We start from the raw sequence: 18377 nt of genomic DNA, 5'->3' as shown, positions 1-18377 counted from the left end.
AGGCTTTAACTTATTAGTCTTTGGTGCAATCATCATTAACATTTTCTTTTGCATTTTTATGAGTAATAAAGCAATGAATATAGAGGAGGAGAACTGAACTGGCAATCCCTATCAATCCGTGTGGCACATGGAAACCCCTTAGAAATAACGGGGTGAGCCACCTCCCACACGAATGGTCCTTACCCACGGGAATCCTGCAGGGATCCTGCAGGGATGCTGGGCTGCAGCTCGGAGCTCAGCGTGTCTGTTTTGTTAAAATAGCATGGAGTCATTTTTGTGACCCTGCCGAGAGCCCTCAGGACCCTCGGGCTCGGTTTGGGGCACAGGGACAGGGACAGGAGGAGAGGGAACGGCCCCAGGCCGGGCCAGGGAGGCTCAGGGTGGAGATCAGCAGGAATTTCCCCATGGAAATGGGGGGTCAGGGATTGGAACTGCCCAGGGAGTTTGGAGTGCCCATCCCAGGAGTGTCCAGGGAATTCCTGGAGGTGGCACTCAGAGCTCTGGGCTGGGGACAGGGGGATCAGTGCTCTGGGATCCTGCAGCCCCTCCGTGCCTGCTCCGTGCTGGGACTCCCTGACACCCACTTGTGTTCCCGGTGGGAGCAGGGGCCCTGAGGTCACTGCTGTGAGGGACTGGGATGGCCTCTCCTGCTCCAGAGGCTTCCTGGGATCACACAGGGAGCTGTCCTGGGATCACACAGGGATTTATCCTGGGATCACACAGGGAGCTGTCCTGGGATCACACAGGGATTTATCCTGGGATCACACAGGGAGTTATCCTGGGATCACACAGGGATTTATCCTGGGATCACACAGGGAGTTATCCTGGGATCACACAGGGATTTATCCTGGGATCACACAGGGAGCTGTCCTGGGATCACACAGGGAGTTATCCTGGGATCACACAGGGAGTTATCCTGGGATCACACAGGGAGCTGTCAGGGGATCACACAAGGAATTCTCAGGGGATCACACAGGGAGTTATTCTGGGAGCATACAAGGATTCATCCCAGGATCACAGAAGGATTTATCCCAGGATCACACAGGGAGTTATCCCGGGATCACACAGGGAGCTGTCCTGGGATCACACAGGGAGTTATCTTGGGATCACACAGGGAGTTATCCTGGGATCACACAGGGAGTTGTCCTGGGAGCACCTTTAGGTTTCCCTGTAAAATCTTCCCCAGCTTGGTACCTGGAGAGTAGGAACAGGCTCTGCTTTGGGCAGAAATGAGCGAGGGCAAAGCAAAACCGCTCTGCCCGAGGGCGTTGGGCTTCCCTGGCGTTGGGAAGGAATGACAGACCCGAGGGAATGCCAGGAGAGAAGGAACGCTGGGCAGCAGAGTCTCAGCCCCTTCCAAGCCTCGGCCCCACGGGCTCTGTTCCAGGAGCAGGAACCCTTCTGCAGCTGGAGCAGCCGCGGGGGTTTGCTCTGTGTCCCAGAGGACACGAGGGAAGGCTCAGGTGGCATCCAAAGCTCCCAAACAGCTTCAGGCTCCAGAGAGGAAAACGATCTGCAGCGAAGCTGCCCCCCAAGAGCTGTGCAAAGGCAGCTGCCCCTTCTCCTTCCCCCTGGAATGTGGAATCCTGCACACACACAGGAGCAGGAGCTGTGCAAAGGCAGCCGCCCCTTCTCCTTCCCCGTGGAATGTGGAATCCTGCACACACACAAGCAGGAGCTGTGCAAAGGCAGCTGCCCCTTCTCCTTCCCCCTGCAATGTGGAATCCTGCACACACACAGGAGCAGGAGCTGTGCAAAGGCAGCTGCCCCTTCTCCTTCCCCCTGCAATGTGGAATCCTGCACACACACAGGAGCAGGAGCTGTGGTGTGCAGCAGGCTCCTCTCTACTGCTTGGGCTGACGGGCTCTGAACGTGCTCACGGGAGGAAATAAACACATTTTCGTGGGTTAAAGACACCTTAATGGCCCGGCCCAGGGAGGAGGGCCAGTTCCCAAGGGCGGCAGCAGCCTCTGCCCTGTCCCACTCAGGAACACCCAGCCCAGGGGCTTTGGCCACTGCCCTCCAGGGATCTGTGGCAGAGCTGCAGGTCGGGTTTTGGGCTCCCAAATCCCCGTGCCACAGCCAGCACAGCACCTGAAGGACACCAGCAGGTCAAGTCTCGGTCAGTGTCACCCATTGCAGTTACTCCCTTTTGTAGCAGGGAAATTAACTGAGCTATTCGATAAAAAAGAAAATAGAACTTCTGTCTTTAGCCCAAGTTTACATCTGTGAAGGAAAAATCACATGAAAGTCAGGAAGATAATCCAGTTAACTTTAATTTCAGTGACCTTACTTAAAAGAAGTGAGAGTTATGAAATAATTAATTGCAAGTTTCGATGGCAGCAGTTTGTAATCAACTCAGTCTACCTCAGTGCCAGGCGCTGGATCTGCGAAGTCATGAGCTGCAGGTGATTTAAAAATCAGATGTTTGTCACAGCAAGGCAAAAACCCAAAACTCCTCTTGCCACACTCTGTTGCTCACAATTTTTCTCCAAAAGATTGTGCTTTCTGCCATCTCCAATCTGACATTTATTCTACCAAAGTGGAAATTGCTCCTCCAAGCTGTTGTCCTGTCAGTCTGCACAGGTCTGCAGCCACGTTTGCCAGTGTCCTTGAGAAGGGCTCAGGGCTGGGTGACAGCCCCAGTGTCCCCCCCTCAGGGGGTGTGACAGATGCTCCTGCACCCGGGGCACGGCAGGGCCAGGGGAGTTTGGGACAGCAGGGACACAGGGCAGGGGCTCAGAGGGACCCCAGCCCCAAACAGGGACACAGGGCAGGGGCTCAGAGGGACCCCAGCCCCAAAAGGGACACAGGGCAGGGGCTCAGAGGGACCCCAGCCCCAAAAGGGACACAGGGACACAGGGCAGGGGCTCAGAGGGACCCCAGCCCCAAAAAGGGACACAGGGCAGGGGCTCAGAGGGCCCCCAGCCCCAAAAGGGACACAGGGACACAGGGCAGGGGCTCAGAGAGACCACAGCCCAAAAAGGGACACAGGGACACAGGGCAGGGGCTCAGAGGGACCCCAGCCCCAAAAAGGGACACAGGGCAGGGGCTCAGAGGGACCCCAGCCCCAAAAAGGGACACAGGGCAGGGGCTCAGAGGGACCCCAGCCCCAAAAAGGGACACAGGGCAGGGGCTCAGAGGGACCCCAGCCCCAAAAAGGGACACAGGGCAGGGGCTCAGAGGGACCCCAGCCCCAAGCTCGTCCCAGGGGTTTTGGGGCCAGGTTTGGGTGCTGGGGCTGCACAGCTGGCACAGGTCCCTGCTTTGCCTTTCAGGTGCAGACCCCGGTCCCAGCCCTGTCCCCAGGAGCCCCCAGAGCCCTCCCTTGTCCTCGGTGCCATCCCCGTCCCGCAGCAGCCCCGCTCCTGCTCCCAGCGGTCCCACCCGCCCAGCCCGGGCAGTCAGGGACACAGCCCTTGCTGCCACCAGCACCGGGCATCTCCTCTTGCCCTGACCCAGCCCGGGCTGGGAGCTCCCCGGGACAGCCCCGAGGGTGGCTCCAGCCCAGCCCAGCCCAGCCCAGCCCAGCCCCTGGGCTGCCCTCCCACTCCACCTCATCCCTGCAGGAATCTGCTCCCGACACGGAGCTGTAAATAATTCAGTTATCCGTGGAAATGCCTTTTATAGATTCAGTCAGGAACCACAACCTCGGGTTTTTATTTAAACATGTATAATGTTCCCAAAGTAATACTCTAGGCCCTTTTTCTGTTTAATAAACCCCCTTAATGTCCCCTAAATATTAATGTATTGGTTTAGTCTTTGCAATGTTTGCAAAGTCTAATTTGTTTCCTCAGCCAGGCCAAGAGGGACTTGCATTTGAAGCTAACGAGATAAATCTTCCCCAAATTTATTTAAAGTGGGACAAAATAAATATGCAAAAGACTTTAAAATCATCTAACAACCACTTCCCAGCTAAAACTGACAATGCATTACTCTTTTAAATTGCCAGCACTCGAGCAGGGTGTCAGTTTTCTTTATAAAATTAACTTGCTGGTGCCAGCCGCCGTTATCATCTTGTCCCTGCTCAGCACAGGGAGAAAAAGACTTGGAAAAACATTTCTTGTGGGGGGAGGCAGCCACGGGAGGTTTGCTCTGTGATAGAGACCCCCGAAGGGTCTCTGTCCCTGTCCCACAAGGGGCATCCTTGGCCTTGCCATTGCCTCGCTGCTCCCACTCCCTTTAACGTGTCAGCAGTGACTGGTCCCGGAGTTCTCTCCAGGATTTGTGCTTCTTACCCATTCATTAAATTCCTCCCACACTTGTCCCTCCCAGGAGCTGCGGGGGATCTCTCACTCTAAAACAAGTCTGAGTGGTTTTTCCCCGCTCTGCCGGGCTCCAGGCACAGGAAATGTTGGCGCTGGGAGATGATCTCATTTACAGGGATGGAAATCAGGATATTTTATCTGGAGTGGAGCAGGGCTGCTCTCATCTGAAACTCATAATTCTGCCATGTTGGAGGTGCTTTGGTCACGGCTGCGACCGAATTTCCATTACCAGCCTGAAATTTCCATCTGCTGGAATCCACAGGCAGAGGACAATGGACACAAAATGATCATTTCCTCTGGGGCCCGAGGAGCATTGGTTCTGTTCCAGTGAATTGAGAGGAGTGGGATGGTTGATGACCCGTGGGAGTCTTGCTAAAGGTGCCTTCTGCAGAGTCCAAAGGGCCTTCCAGGAACTTCCTGTGTTACATGGCCATGCCAGGCACAGAAGGAGGAAAAAATATGGGGTAAAGCTAAAAAATAAACCATCCCCCCCCCCCAAAAAAAAATGCTTAGGTTAAAGGAAATAATAATCCACCTCCCTCAGTGAAACAAACCCACCCAGCTGGGAAGGATCCCAAACCATCCCGAAGGACAGGGGTTGTGGAGTTTTTGGAAAGAGTGGGAATGAGCCAGGAGCTGGTGGTGGGCCTGCTCTGTGCCCTGGGCTCTCTGGGCTTTGATGGGATCAAGGCAAACAGGGGTGAGACCTGCTGCTCTGCAATGGGAACTGGTGAAATCTGCTCTGCAATGGGAACTGGTGAGATCTGCTCTGCACTGGAGGGAACTGGTGAAATCTGCTCTGCAATGGGAACTGGTGAGATCTGCTCTGCACTGGAGGGAACTGGTGAAATCTGCTCTGCACTGGGAACTGGTGAGATCTGCTGCTCTGCACTGGAAGGAACTGATGAAATCTGCTTTGCAGTGAAGGGAATTGGTGAAATCTGCTTTGCAGTGAAGGGAACTGGTGAGATCTGCTGCTCTGCAGTGGAGGGAACTGGTGAGATCTGCTGCTCTGCAATGGAGGGAATTGGTGAAATCTGCTGCTCTGCAATGAAAGGAACTGGTGAAATCTGCTTTGCAGTGAAGGGAACTGGTGAGATCTGCTGCTCTGCAGTGGAGGGAACTGGTGAGATCTGCTGCTCTGCAATGGGAACTGGTGAGATCTGCTGCTCTGCAGTGGAGGGAATTGCTCTAGGACGACGTCACATTGGAAGGATCAGCAGGGGTTGATGCCCCCGAAACCTGTTGGGTTGTTTTAAATTGTTATTCCCTTTTTCAGAGGACAAGTGCTCCATGCAGGGGCAGTCTCATTTGAACACCTCCCCAGAACTTTATTTTGGAATGGACTGCAGGAGAATTAAAGCTGTAACCCTTGGTTAATGGCCCTCTCCAGGGCTTGGTTCCATGGAGGCACCCGCTGTCCTGGCTCAGGGCTCCATCACCCCTCTGGGAATGTCCCTTTCCCAGCACTGGGCTGTCCTGGGCAAACGAGGCAGCAATTATCAGGATCACTGCCATCATCTCCTCACCTGCGCACCCTGAGCCAGCAGTGTGAGACCTCCTGAGCTCTGTGCTGCCTGACCCTGAACTCTGTGATTGCTGGGATTTATCCCAGTTTTCCCACTGGATTTCTGCTATTTCCTCTTCCCTAGCTTCAGCCCATCAGTTGTCAGGGGAAATAAAGGCACCCCTTGTTTGAAAGTGCAGCTTTTGCTTGGAGAGTTGATACCAAAGGAAATCAAACAGCTCTGGAGGACACTGGACACGACCTCTGCAGCTCTTCCTCAGAGCATCCTCTTCCTCACCATCAGACTGGAAAGAGGATCTGAAAACCATCCCACCTGGTGGTCTGGAATATCCTGGATTTGAATATAAATATTTAATATTTAATGAAGTCTTGCTAAGGAGGAGCAAACCCAGTGATTTCCCCCAAATGAGGTTCCAAAGTCTCCAAGCATCCCTCTCTTCTGTTCCTCTAAAACTGAGGAGAAGGCACTGCAAAAGCATTTTAGAGTCCAGCTGTGGCCTGGCAGGACTTGTGGGAATTAAAGGGGTCCATGTGCCAGAACCATTCCTAAAAAATCAGCCTGGGAAGGAAAGGGGATGAACCAAAAGGACTCCTGGAACATCCTCTGGTGTCCCCGTTAGCCTGACTGCAGCTAATGGCTCCTGACACACTAAACGTCCTCCTGGAGACACCAGAATCGGATAAAAACCTTTTGTCAAGTCCAGTCAGCGTTGAAAAAGTGAGACAAATGGAAATTGGGCTGGATTCCCAGGTTTCCTGAGGAGTGAGAGCTGCCCTGCAGCCGCCCTGCTCTGGGGGTGCCGCTGTGGCCGCGGCAGCGGAACGAGGTCCGTGAGCAATTCCAGAATCCAGCACTTCTTTAAAGGAACAAAAACCTCATTCCAGGCCCCAGGGCTCCAGGGATTCATGATTTTACCGTATTTGCAGTTAAAAGCAGCAGCATCAAAATTCATTCTCTGAGGTTGCTTGGTCATGGAGAGGAGAAGGATCCAGGGAGAGCTGGGGGTGCTCACCTGGAGAGGAGAAGGATCCAGGGAGAGCTGGGGGTGCTCACCTGGAGAGGAGAAGGATCCAGGGAGAGCTGGGGCTGCTCACCTGGAGAGGAGAAGGATCCAGGGAGAGCTGGGGGTGCTCACCTGGAGAGGAGAAGGATCCAGGGAGAGCTGGGGGTGCTCACCTGGAGAGGAGAAGGCTCCAGGGAGAGCTGGGGGTGCTCACCTGGAGAGGAGAAGGATCCAGGGAGAGCTGGGGGTGCTCACCTGGAGAGGAGAAGGATCCAGGGAGAGCTCAGAGCCCCTGGCAGGGCCTGAAGGGGCTCCAGGAGAGCTGCAGAGGGACTGGGGACAAGGCAGGGAGGGACAGGACACAGGGAATGGCTCCCAGTGCCAGAGGGCAGGGATGGATGGGACATTGGGAATTGGGAATTTTTCTCTGGGATGTGGGGAGGGGCTGGGATGGAATTGCCAGAGCAGCTGTGGCTGCCCCTGGATCCCTGGCAGTGCCCAAGGCCAGGCTGGAGCAGCCTGGGGCAGTGGGAGGTGTCCCTGCCATGCAGGACAGCTCTAAATTGGATTTAAGGCCCCTTCCAGCCCAAACCATTCTGTGAGTCTACAATAACAAGGTCCAAAATGCCATTAATACAGAGCACGTCCTTTTGGGGGGCTGCTTTAAATGCTTCACTTTTAGTTTTTCTGTGTCAGCCTCTTCCCACACTTCCCCTTCTCTCTGAAGAAGCTCCAGTGGCAGGAGTGAAACTGGGCCAGGCACAAGTGAAACTGCAGCTGGGGTAGGGGCAGAAGGAGCAGTGAACTTTGGAGGAATAGCTGCACTGAGAGGAGCTGACGCTTCAGCTGCGTTTCCATGGCTGGTGCTGGGGAGCTGATCACAGAGGGCTGGCTTTGGCTCTGCCTTCCTCTCGTGGGGCAGACTCCTGGCACCTGCAGCCTGTGCTGCTGCTCCTCTCCCAGGCAGGGAGAGCTTGTCTATCCCTGCTTTTAAACTCCTGTCAGCCCGAGAGATGGGATTGTTACCCTGAGCAGCGCAGGGGCCCTGATTTATGCTCCTGGTGCCAGCTCTGCCTCAGCAAACGCTGCTGCAGGAGCTCGTGGTGTGCCAGCCTCCCTCCCAGCCTGGCTGAGCTATGGAATGTCCCAGCTCTGCTGAGCTGCTCATTCATAAACCAGAAACAGGAGAGGGGGCAAGGAGCGCACTGGGAAATGCAGAGGAAAGAGGAGAAATGCACAAACCTGAAGCACTTTAACAACCTGGGACTGAGCCAGGGAAAATGAACGTTTGGGCTCAGAGGAGGAGCTCCCTGGGCCTGGGAGGCCGTGCTGGAAAACAGGGAGCAGTGTCCTGGAAAGGCTCTGGGAATGCACTGGTCCCTCAGGATTTACCAGCTGGGAAAGAGGGGCTGGGGACAGAGCTTTGCATTGCAGAGGTGATTTCTGAAATAGTAACAGTGCACTTTAAATCCCACCTCAGAGTGTGAGGATGCCATTCTCCCACTGGGATTGATCCCATGGCACGTCTTGGCTTGGACTGATGAGCTGGGAACTCGGAGAAGGAAAACGTTCAGGGCTTGGAGCTGTGTGGGGCTCGTGGCTCTGGGAGAGCCACCAGGGCTGGGGGTGGCCCTGGTTCAGCAGCTCCTCCTCACGCTGCACACACGAGGAGCATCTCCTCGTGTTCTGCACACACTCCTTACTTCCAAACCCCCACGCTTTCACTTCCATTTCGTAGCCTAAGAAAGGGTAAAGGGAGGATGGTGACAATATCTGATATTTGCAAGCAGCCAAATCCACCAGTTGGAAGGAGCAGAACCAAATGCCTGTCTTTAAAAAGAATGGATGGAGCTAATTTAGGAAAATTTCTGGAGACGACTGAAAAAACAACTGAGAAGTGAAGTGGCAGATTCATCCTGTAGGGTTGAATTGTGAGGAATTTGACAGGCAGCTTTAAAGGACTGGGATTGAATGTTTCCTGCCTGGAAAATTTTGAAGGAGTGGATCTTTGATTGTGCAGCTTTCCTAAAGGTGTGAAGAAAACTTTTCAGTTGTCCATCCCAAGATTCCAGGGCAGCAAATCCCATGGTTCCCTTCTCTGGCAGGGGTGCAGGGACACAGGAGGGGACAGCTTTGGGGGACAGGCTCTGAGCCCAGGAACAGGGACAGGACAGGGGGAAAGGGCCTCAGGCTGTGCCAGGGGAGGTTTGAGTTGGTGTCTTGGTTTGAACAGCCAGGTGTCTGCTAAGGAAGGCAGGAGCCTCCCCTGAAATGGAAAATGAAAACCCCCTCCCTCTGAATTGTTATAATTTTGAAATTAAGGGGATCTCAGGCAAAGATGTGGGAATAGGAATAACAGTTCTTTGCCAGGGAAATTAAAAATACAAACGCAATAGTACAAAAAAGAAAACAAACCCTGCCAGAGTCAGAAATGCCCTGACCCCCTGTGGGTCAGGGAGGTGGCAGCAGTGCCATTCCATGGGGGCTCAGCCCTCCTGCAGTGCCAGCTGTGCTTCTGCTGGAGCAGGATCCTGGACAAGGCTGGAGTTTTCCTCTGGAGCTCCAGGGCTGCTGGAGATGGGCCTGGGCTCCCTCTGGGAATGCAGTGGGGCAGAAAGCTGCTCCTCTGGGAATGCAGTGGGGCAGAAAGCTGCTCCTCTGGGAATGCAGTGGGGCAGAAAGCTGCTCCTCTGGGAATGCAGTGGGGCAGAAAGCTGCTCCTCTGGGAATGCAGTGGGGCAGAAAGCTGCTCCTCTGGGAATGCAGTGGGGCAGAAAGCTGCTCCTCTGGGAATGCAGTGGGCAAAGGCTGCTGTGGTGTCCCAGAATCTCAGATTGTATCCAGGTAGGAATGCTTGGCTCCTCCCCCTGGAGCATCTCCCCATGGGATGATGGAATTTTCTCAGCCATGCAGGGACACTCAGTGGCCACGGACAGGAGATAATTAATAATTAATGGCCCATGAACAGAAGAGATCTCCTGGAGGGAGGATGGGCTGTGGCAGAGATAAAGAAAACTGCCCCATGAACAGCAGAGAACTGCCCCAGCTGTGACAGGTGGGGATGGAACACACAGCCCAGGCACATCCTGCATTCCCAGCCTCAGGCAGGTGGAGATCAGGAGAAGTTCTGCCTGGGCAGGGCTGTCCAGCCCTGGCACAGCTGCCCAGGGCAGGGCTGAGTCCCCATGCCAGGAGCGATTTCAGAGCTTGTGGCACTTGGGGACATGGCTGGGGTGGCCTTGGCAGTGCTGGGGGAATGATTGGACTCCGTGGGCTGGGAGGGCTTCCCCGACCTGAAGGGCTCTGATTCCCTGGTTTTCTCTGCCTTTCTGCTGGGTGCCTGAGGCTGGTGTTGTTTCCTTTAATCCCAGCCCTGTGACACTCCGTGCTCGTTCCTGGGAGCTGATCTTGCAGGGAGATGTTCTGAGGAGTTTCCTCACAGGAGCCTCACAATGCAAACCCTGAGACTGAAATTACTGGGGCTCCATTTCCTGCACGGTGTCACTTGTGAGGCAGGAACGGGGATAATAAATAGTACAAGATCCTTAGCTCCAGACGAGGAAACGACAGCAAAATCAAACCACACAGCATTGGTTCATAATACAATCCCATAATGTGACTCCAACTCCTATTATACCCACTTATCACAGGTCTTTTATCCCAGCTATTCAGATAAAAGCTCGGAAATTTGTGCAGGCAGCACGGCACAGCCCCACGGGTGAATTTTGAACGCTGTGCTCAAGGAGATGCACGCACGGAATCTCTTCTTTTACTGCGGGTTTTGGCATCCTTTTTTTTTTTTTTTTTTTTTTTTTCCTCTCCACCTGATGTTTTGAACATTTCTCCCCTCAGGTTAATTTGTTCATTTATAAGGAAAGGATTAAACAAAAATCTCACGAGAGAGACGTGAACTTGAATGTGAGTGTGCAGATTGGAATGGATAAAGAGGCACTTCAGGAGCTGGATAAAACCAGAGCGTTCCTAAGCCTCTGATTCCAAATCTGCCTCAAGGCCAGTGGTGCTGAAGACATTACAGGGAGCAGAATAAACAGCTAAAAATTGCTTACTTATAAAAAGCTTTGTAATACCAAAGGCTCAAGTAGAGAATTGTAAGTCAGTTATTCTGTTGACCCCCGTGGATTACTCGTTTTGTTGTCTCTAGGATTCAGAAATGTTCTTATTTTATTTCAACTGAAATTTTAATCATCCCCACTTTGCATTTAAAATATGATATTATTTCCCCTTCTATCATCTGTAAGAGAAAATGGGGAAATTTCCTTAATAGTTGGCAGATTAGCTTTGTTATGTAAAGCAGATCCTGGCAAAAGGAATTATAATTAACACAAGCGTTCCATTACACAGTGAAAGGGTTGGTTTAAAGTCTTTCTGTTCCAAACACTTCAAAGCAGAGGCTTTGTTTTGTGCTCCCACTGAATTGGATGTAGTTAGCACGCCCAAATATTTTGCCCATAAATATTCCCAAATGGCTGGATGTGATAACAGCAATCTCTGAGTGAACTTTCCTCAGCCCAGGTTTGGGGTTTGAAAGCTAAGGCAAATCATTTCCTTCATAACTGTGCTCAGCACAGATACCCAGAGCCCTTTAGGAACAAGAAATCACTCCTTGTCCAAAGCTCCCATTGATTTATGGCAACGAGCTGCTCCTGCTCACTCACAGGGTGGGAAGCAATCTCCAGCACACATCCTGACATCCCGGAGATCCTGTGGAAATGATTCTTTATGTGCTGCTGGGGCTGTTCAGCCTGGAGAAGAGGAGGCTCAGGGGTGACCTCATTGCTCTCCACAGCTCCCTGAAGGGAGGTGCAGACAGGTGGGGTCGGTCTCTTCCACCGGGCAGCGCTGACAGAACAAGAGGTCACAGCCTCGAGCTACGGCAGGGAAGGTTCAGGTTGGGTATTAGGGAAAAAAAATTGACTGAAAGAATAATAAAGTACTGGAATTGTCTTCCCTGGGAGGTGGTGGAGTCACCATCTCTGGGTGTGTTTAAAAAAAGACTGGACATGGCACTGGGTGCTGTAGTCTGGTTGAGGTGTTGGGGCACAGTTGGACTTGATGATCTTGGAGGTCTCTTCCAACCTCATCATTCTGTGATGCTGTGACTCTGTAATTCTCTCATTCTGTCATTCTGTGATTCTGTCATTCTGTGATTCTGTCATTCTGTGAGATCCGCGTCTCAGGGCTGGGCTGGGCCCCCTGGGGAGGAACCTGGAGCCCACCTCATTTTCCTGCAGGGAAACGAGGGCGGAATTCTGTGCACCAGGCATCCCAAAGTGCTGGGCAGGCAGCAGTCCAATGCTAATTCGGTGCTAACTCTGTAGAAGATGAATATTAATTACGCCATTAATCCCCATTAATCCCAGCAGTTCCCATGCCATTGGAATGTCAGGAAGATTAAATCACACCACTCCCCACGCGTTTCTGTGGGATGGGGGCAGCTCTGCAGCAGCTCAAGAGGAGGAATTAATAATGTGGAAAGCAATTCCAGGTTTCAGTGTTAGATAATCGTTACTAATTTCTAGGCTTTGTGGTGAGAACAAAAATAAATACTGAATAAATTTGTATCCACTGACTTAATCCAGGGAAGGAGCCTGTCCTCCCCTGGACTGAGCAGAGGCACTGGAAACTTGCTCAGGATAAATTTGTGTTCAGGACAAGCAGAGAGCCATAATCTGCTAAACCACCCCACGGCAGCAGGGGCCGAGTGAGCAGCGCTCATTTTTAATGCTGGCCCCACCAAAGCCCAGCCTAAGCTCCCTCTCTGGGAAGGGTCACGGTGCATGGCAGCCACATCCCCGTGCTGGAGTGATGCAGACACAACTGGCCCTGCCTTTCCTTTCCAAAAAATAGACACAGCCAGGCCAAACCGCTGCAAGGTGGGTGCGCAGCTTGTTCCCAACATTCCCAAGGGAGCGGCTGTCAGTAATTCCCTGTGCACAGGGAGACTGAGCCCCTGGGGATCCCAGAAGGGCTCAGCAGGGATTTCAGTCGATGCATGTGTGAAAAACGCCAGTCACTTGTTTTTTTTTAAATTTTAAAAGTTTATTAGTAATAAAATAGTTATAAAAAATAGTAATAAAATCAGAGTAATAAGAATGTGGACAATGAGGATTAGGACACTACGAGGCAATAAAAAGCAAAGAATTCTGGATGTCCGGATGTTTTTGGGCACTGAGCTGCCAAAAACCTGCCTTGTGAACAAAGGAACAACCCTGAAAAGCCACAGCCTGTTGCATATTCATATATCTCATACATGGTGCATAAATCCCTTGCAAATTAAGATTTTTTCTGGTTTTTGTCAACTTCCCCTTAATCCTGGTGGCTCCATAAAGAGGAGAGGAGGTGGAAGGATGTTTGTCTTTTCTGATAAGGAGGCTGCAACTCTTTAGATTTCCTGTCGCTGTTATCTCTGTGCAAAGAGTTTCTTGATTATCTTATCCCTTTTCTTGAGCTGGTTAAAAAGTATCTTACACATCATAGTTTCTATTTTAACATTACGTTATAACCTAGAAGTATATTCAACACGCTACTTAAGAGAATTAATACAGCATAACTTCTATCACTACACATATAATATTCATTGTGATATTTGCAAAAAGCCAATCATAAAACATGCATTTTTCACAGATGGGGCGATGTGCCAGAGCACGCACCCCTGCAATTGGCCAGATGATGTCACCTCTGCAGTGACATCAAAGTGCGAGCGCCTGTGACAAGGCTGCAAACCCCACAGAACGGGACAGGAGCCTCGGGGAGAAATCAAATACACAAATGAGGGCACGGAGCAGCGCCTGAGCAGAGTGAGGGTGGCCGTGCACTGAGCCCGGGCAGCAGCACAGAGCAGGAGAGGGCAGCTGGAGAGGCAGGGCTGGGGCAGGACAGGGTCCGTGCCCTTCCTCCCTCTTCTGCCTCACTCAACCTGAAAGGGGAAGGTTCCATCCCCGAGGGCAGGGAGCTCTCTCAGGGAGCTCTCTCAGGGAATTCTCTCAGGGAATTCTCACAGGGAGGAGCAGCTGCTTCACAGTGGAAATCACATCAGGGTCCCAGGGACCATGGGGAGGTGGGGACCCTTCCCTGGGCTCTCCAGTGAAATGAGGAGAAAGGGACAGGGCAGGCAGTGACATCCAAGGGGGAGTTGTGTAACTGAGCTGCAGGTTCACAAAATCCCAGCCTGGGCTGGGCTGGGCTGGGCTGGGAGGGACCTTAAATCCCATCCCATCCCACCCCTGCCCTGTCAGGGACACCTCCACTGCCCCAGGCTGCTCCAGCCTGGCCTTGGGCACTGCCAGGGATCCAGGGGCAGCCACAGCTGCTCTGGGAATTCCATCCCAGCCCCTCCCCACATCCCAGGGAACAATTCCCAATTCCCAGTGTCCCACCCATCCCTGCCCTCTGGCACTGGGAGCCATTCCCTGTGTCCTGTCCCTCCCTGCCTTGTCCCCAGTCCCTCTGCAGCTCTCCTGGAGCCCCTTCAGGCCCTGCCAGGGGCTCTGAGCTCTGCCTGGATCCTTCTCCTCTCCAGGTGAGCACCCCCAGCTCTCCCTGGATCCTTCTCCTCTCCAGGTGAGCACCCCCAGCTCTCCCTGGATCCTTCTCCTCTCCAGGTGAGCACCCCCAGCTCTCCCTGGATCCTTCTCCTCTCCAGGTGAGCACCCCCAGCTCTCCCAGCCTGGCTCCAGAGGGGCTCCAGCCCTGCAGCAGCTCCGTGGTGGAATTCCCTGAGGGGTTGGAGTCAGGGGTCCTTGGGGGTCCCTCCAGCTCCGAATATTCTGTGGGGCTGTGCTCTAGAACGGGTGGGAGAGAGCTGGGGCTGAGAGGAAAGGACCAGGAATTGCTTTTCACATCAGAGCAAAATGCTTAAAATGGGAAGTAAGCAGAGCCATATGGTTGGGATACAGGGAAGGGGGAGTGATGCAGCCAGAGAACTGTCAAGGGAAATTATTTTAATAACTATCTTGGGAATACGATGTAAATCTGTCATTCAGGCTCGCTGGAGAGAGACTGAACCTGTAGAATTCTGCAAAAGGAAAAATGCAGAGTTACAAGAAATCATCTCAAATCATTACAGCTCTTTTATTTAGTTCCTGTGACAGCACGAGCAGCAACAGGTATATCACTGTTTACCTGTCACAACCCTCTAATATTCTCATTTTGCCTGTAAGGAGCAGTGATGAGGTTTTACCTCTAATTTTCCAGTCTAGAACTCTTTTCTTGGCACTTCTTGTGTGGCAGGAATCCTTCACTGAAAATCCCTTTGCCCAAGTACGTTGGAATCTGTGTTTAAAAGATGGACATCCCTGTTTGAGTGTACAAATTCCAACCTCAGGGACAGGGGCAGGGGCAGCTGGAGCTGGGCCAGGGGAGGTTTAGGTTGGATTTTAGGGAAAGGTTTTTCCCCCAGAGGGTGCTGGGCACTGCCAGAGCTCCAGGAGCACAGGGTGGGGTCGTTGGGCTGTCTGTGCAGGGCCAGGGGTGGGACTGGTGATACTGGGGGCCCCTCCAACCCAGGATATTCCATCATTCCGTGGCTTTCTGACTCCAAACTTGCACAGCCCCTTCAGCAGCCAGCAGCCTGCACACCCTGGGTGCTGCTCTTCCTTTGTCTGCGAGGATAAAGAAAGGGAAATCCGAGTTTATTTTGAATTATTACATTTTATTGCTTTTCTGGCTGAGCAAACAATGGTGCTCTCGCTGCTGGTTGGAACTGGAACCTTGTAGGATTTAGGCTGTGGTCGGGAAAGGGGAACAGTGGGGTTTTAAGGGATAATGTGTGTCCCTATGTAATACCAGCAGCTTTTTGACACCTTCTGGAGGAGCAGGGCCAGTGTGGCCCATGGCTGGTGGCCCAGGAGGAGGGAAGGGCTGGTTTTGGCAGCCTGGGAAGGTGGAGGTGTTTGCTGGGATCCATGTGCTGGGATATTGATGGGGTTTTGCTGGTATTTCCTTGGCCTCTTCCACTCTGCAGCTCCCTAACACAGAGACCTTCAGGAGCTTCCTGGCACCAGGAGCCTTTAGAGATGTTCAGAGTGGTTTATTCAGATTTGTCCAGGCTCTGTTTAACTGACCAATGTTCATCCTGCCCCACCCGTTTGTCCCTTTCTTACCCTGGGTAAACTCTTCTCTTCTTGTCTTGCCTTAGAAGTCTTGTCTTCTTGACTTATAAAATGAGTCCAGGGGAGCACTGGTTTTACCCGGATAAAATCTTGTATTATTTCAACCTTTGACTGTTTTCACAGTTAGGATCATTCTTCTTCAGCCCCACCCAACCTGGCCTTGGGCATTCCAGGGGCAGCCACGGCTTCTCTGGGCAGCCTGTGCCAGTGCCCAGGAAATAATTCACTGGCTCCCCTCTTCACTGGTGCTGGATGGAAAGCCATCCCTGCTTTTCCAGAGCCCTGTCCCACCCCTGGGTGTTAATGAGCTCCTGCAGTGGGGCCCTGCTCAGCCAGCAATCAGTGCCCAGCTGGGAGGGCTTTGGCTCCAGCCACCAGGAGGTTGCTTTTTTTAATCGTTATTTTTGCCCTTTATGACTTTTTGGCTCCATTTCCATGATTAAACAGTTGGCAGAGCGTTGATTGCAGAGTGCTGCTCGCTGGAAGGAGCTTGTGGAGTGTCTCAAAGCTTTTCCAGGGAGTGGGAGAAGCGGAGCTGCACCTCCTGCTCCTCGTGCTCTGTGGTCCAGGAATGTCCCAGTGGGACAGCTGAGCTGCCCTGGCAGGAGGGAAGGTGGAGAGCACAGCCCACAGACACACAGGATTCCCAAGCAGGATCATCCCTTTTCCACTCGGGCCCTGCTAACGCCCTCAAATTGGTCTCGGGTGAGCTGAGCACAGAAGCCAGGTGAAGACAGAGTTCTGAACACCAAGGACGCCCCATGACTTTGCAGAGATTATGGTTACTGCCACGGAGAGCAGAGAGGTAAAAGATCCATCCCAAACTTAGGGAAGCGCCACTTTTGTGAGACCTTTTGTCACGCCTGGGCGCTGACAGGAACTGGAAATAAATGAAGGCTCGAGATCAAACCATTTCTCTTCCCAGCCCACCCATCATTTATTTCCTCAGCCCCACTTTGCCAAAGCTGCTGTGTTTGAGACAAATTGTGTTTAATTAGGAGGAGGTGGAGACCTTTAGGCAACGCTCTTCAATCAAAGTGCCTGGAGGAACTAATCATGGGAATGCAAAAGGGTTGGGAGCTGTCCCCGCTGGTGACTGATTGTCAGAGGGGAGGGCTGGTGCCAGCACAGGCTGGGGACTCCTGCTGGAAAAGCTCTCCTGATTTAAAATCTGTGCTCAAGACACTCTGGAAATGGTGCCTGTGGTGGGGGCATTTCACTGCTCTGTAAATATTGAGTATGAAATGAGAAAAATATAAGAGCTATAAAAAACAGAGCAATTTTCAGTGAGCATTGATAAAAAAATTTTACTACCCCAGAAAGCACAGTTATCTTTTTCAGGATTGATACTTAGGATGCAAGATGTTCAACTACACAAAGGAGTTTGTTGGAAATAATTCTTGGAGATGTTTAGGGTTGGTTTTAGCTTAAAATCAGGGACTTGGGGTGTGGCATCCACTGTTTAGGGGATCAGTGTTGTTTCCAGGGCTGAGGATGAAAACAGTGCCTGGGCTTGCCAGCGAGGTGGAGGATTGATTTTACCAGGGATGGGGGACAGGACACTGGGAATGGATCCCAGTGCCAGAGGGCAGGGCTGGATGGGACACTGGGAATTGGGAATTGTTCCCTGGGAGGGTGGGCAGGCCCTGGAATAGAATAGAATTCCCAGAGCAGCTGGGGCTGCCCCTGGATCCCTGGCAGTGCCCAAGGCCAGGCTGGACACTGGGGCTGGAGCAGCCTGGCACAGTGGGAGGTGTCCCTGCCATGGCAGGGGTGGGTTTGAGGTCCCTTCCACCCAAACCATTCTGGAATTCTGGGATTTCGTCACACAAATAATTTGGAAATTATTGGGATAACTGGTGGAATTTGGTGAAATCCAGGCAGTTTTCACCCCTGCAGTGGTTCCCTGTTTCTGGGAGCCTTCCAAGCAGCTCCTGGATGGCAGTTCTGGATTTTGCAGCACAGAACTTCCACCTGACAGAGTGAGCCTTGCACAGTCCAGCTTTTAGGGGGCTTCTCTGCAATCCTGACATTTTGAACCATTTTAACAATATTTAACTATTCCACTGCAACCTGCATTGGGTTTGGTTTTTTTCCTTAAATCTTTCCTTTGATTCCCTGTTGTGTTTTCCCCATTTTTCCCCCTCAAAATGATGGTCGGACACGATGTTCTTAGAGCTCCTTTCCAGCCTTAAGGATTCCATCATTCCATGACTTGACTGTCCTGGCTGTGTGTGGTTTTCCAGGCACAAATTGCTTTGTCCTTCTGATTACAGCGGGAAGAACAGGAGAAGGAAAGAACGGGAATTCAGGGTTTTCCTGCGACGCTGAAATTCCTGAGCCCATGAGGCAGAGAGGGGGGTTTGTGGCAGGGAAGTCTGAGGATTCTCAGTCAGTGGGAATGGAGCTTAATCACCCTCATAAGCACATTTTAATTTTTCTATGG

At 52.2% G+C, this 18377-nt stretch overlaps 1 protein-coding gene across 2 annotated transcripts in view; it reads left to right on the top strand.

Moving 5' to 3' along the window:
• The window catches only part of NEGR1 (neuronal growth regulator 1), a 186050-nt gene that overhangs the window by 83119 nt on the left and 84554 nt on the right, over positions 1 to 18377 (top strand). The window lies entirely within an intron of this gene.

Source organism: Vidua macroura, chromosome 9 (assembly GCF_024509145.1).
Source record: "Vidua macroura isolate BioBank_ID:100142 chromosome 9, ASM2450914v1, whole genome shotgun sequence".
Taxonomy (NCBI): Eukaryota; Metazoa; Chordata; class Aves; order Passeriformes; family Viduidae; genus Vidua; species Vidua macroura.
This window is presented reverse-complemented; position numbering and strand designations above follow the sequence as displayed.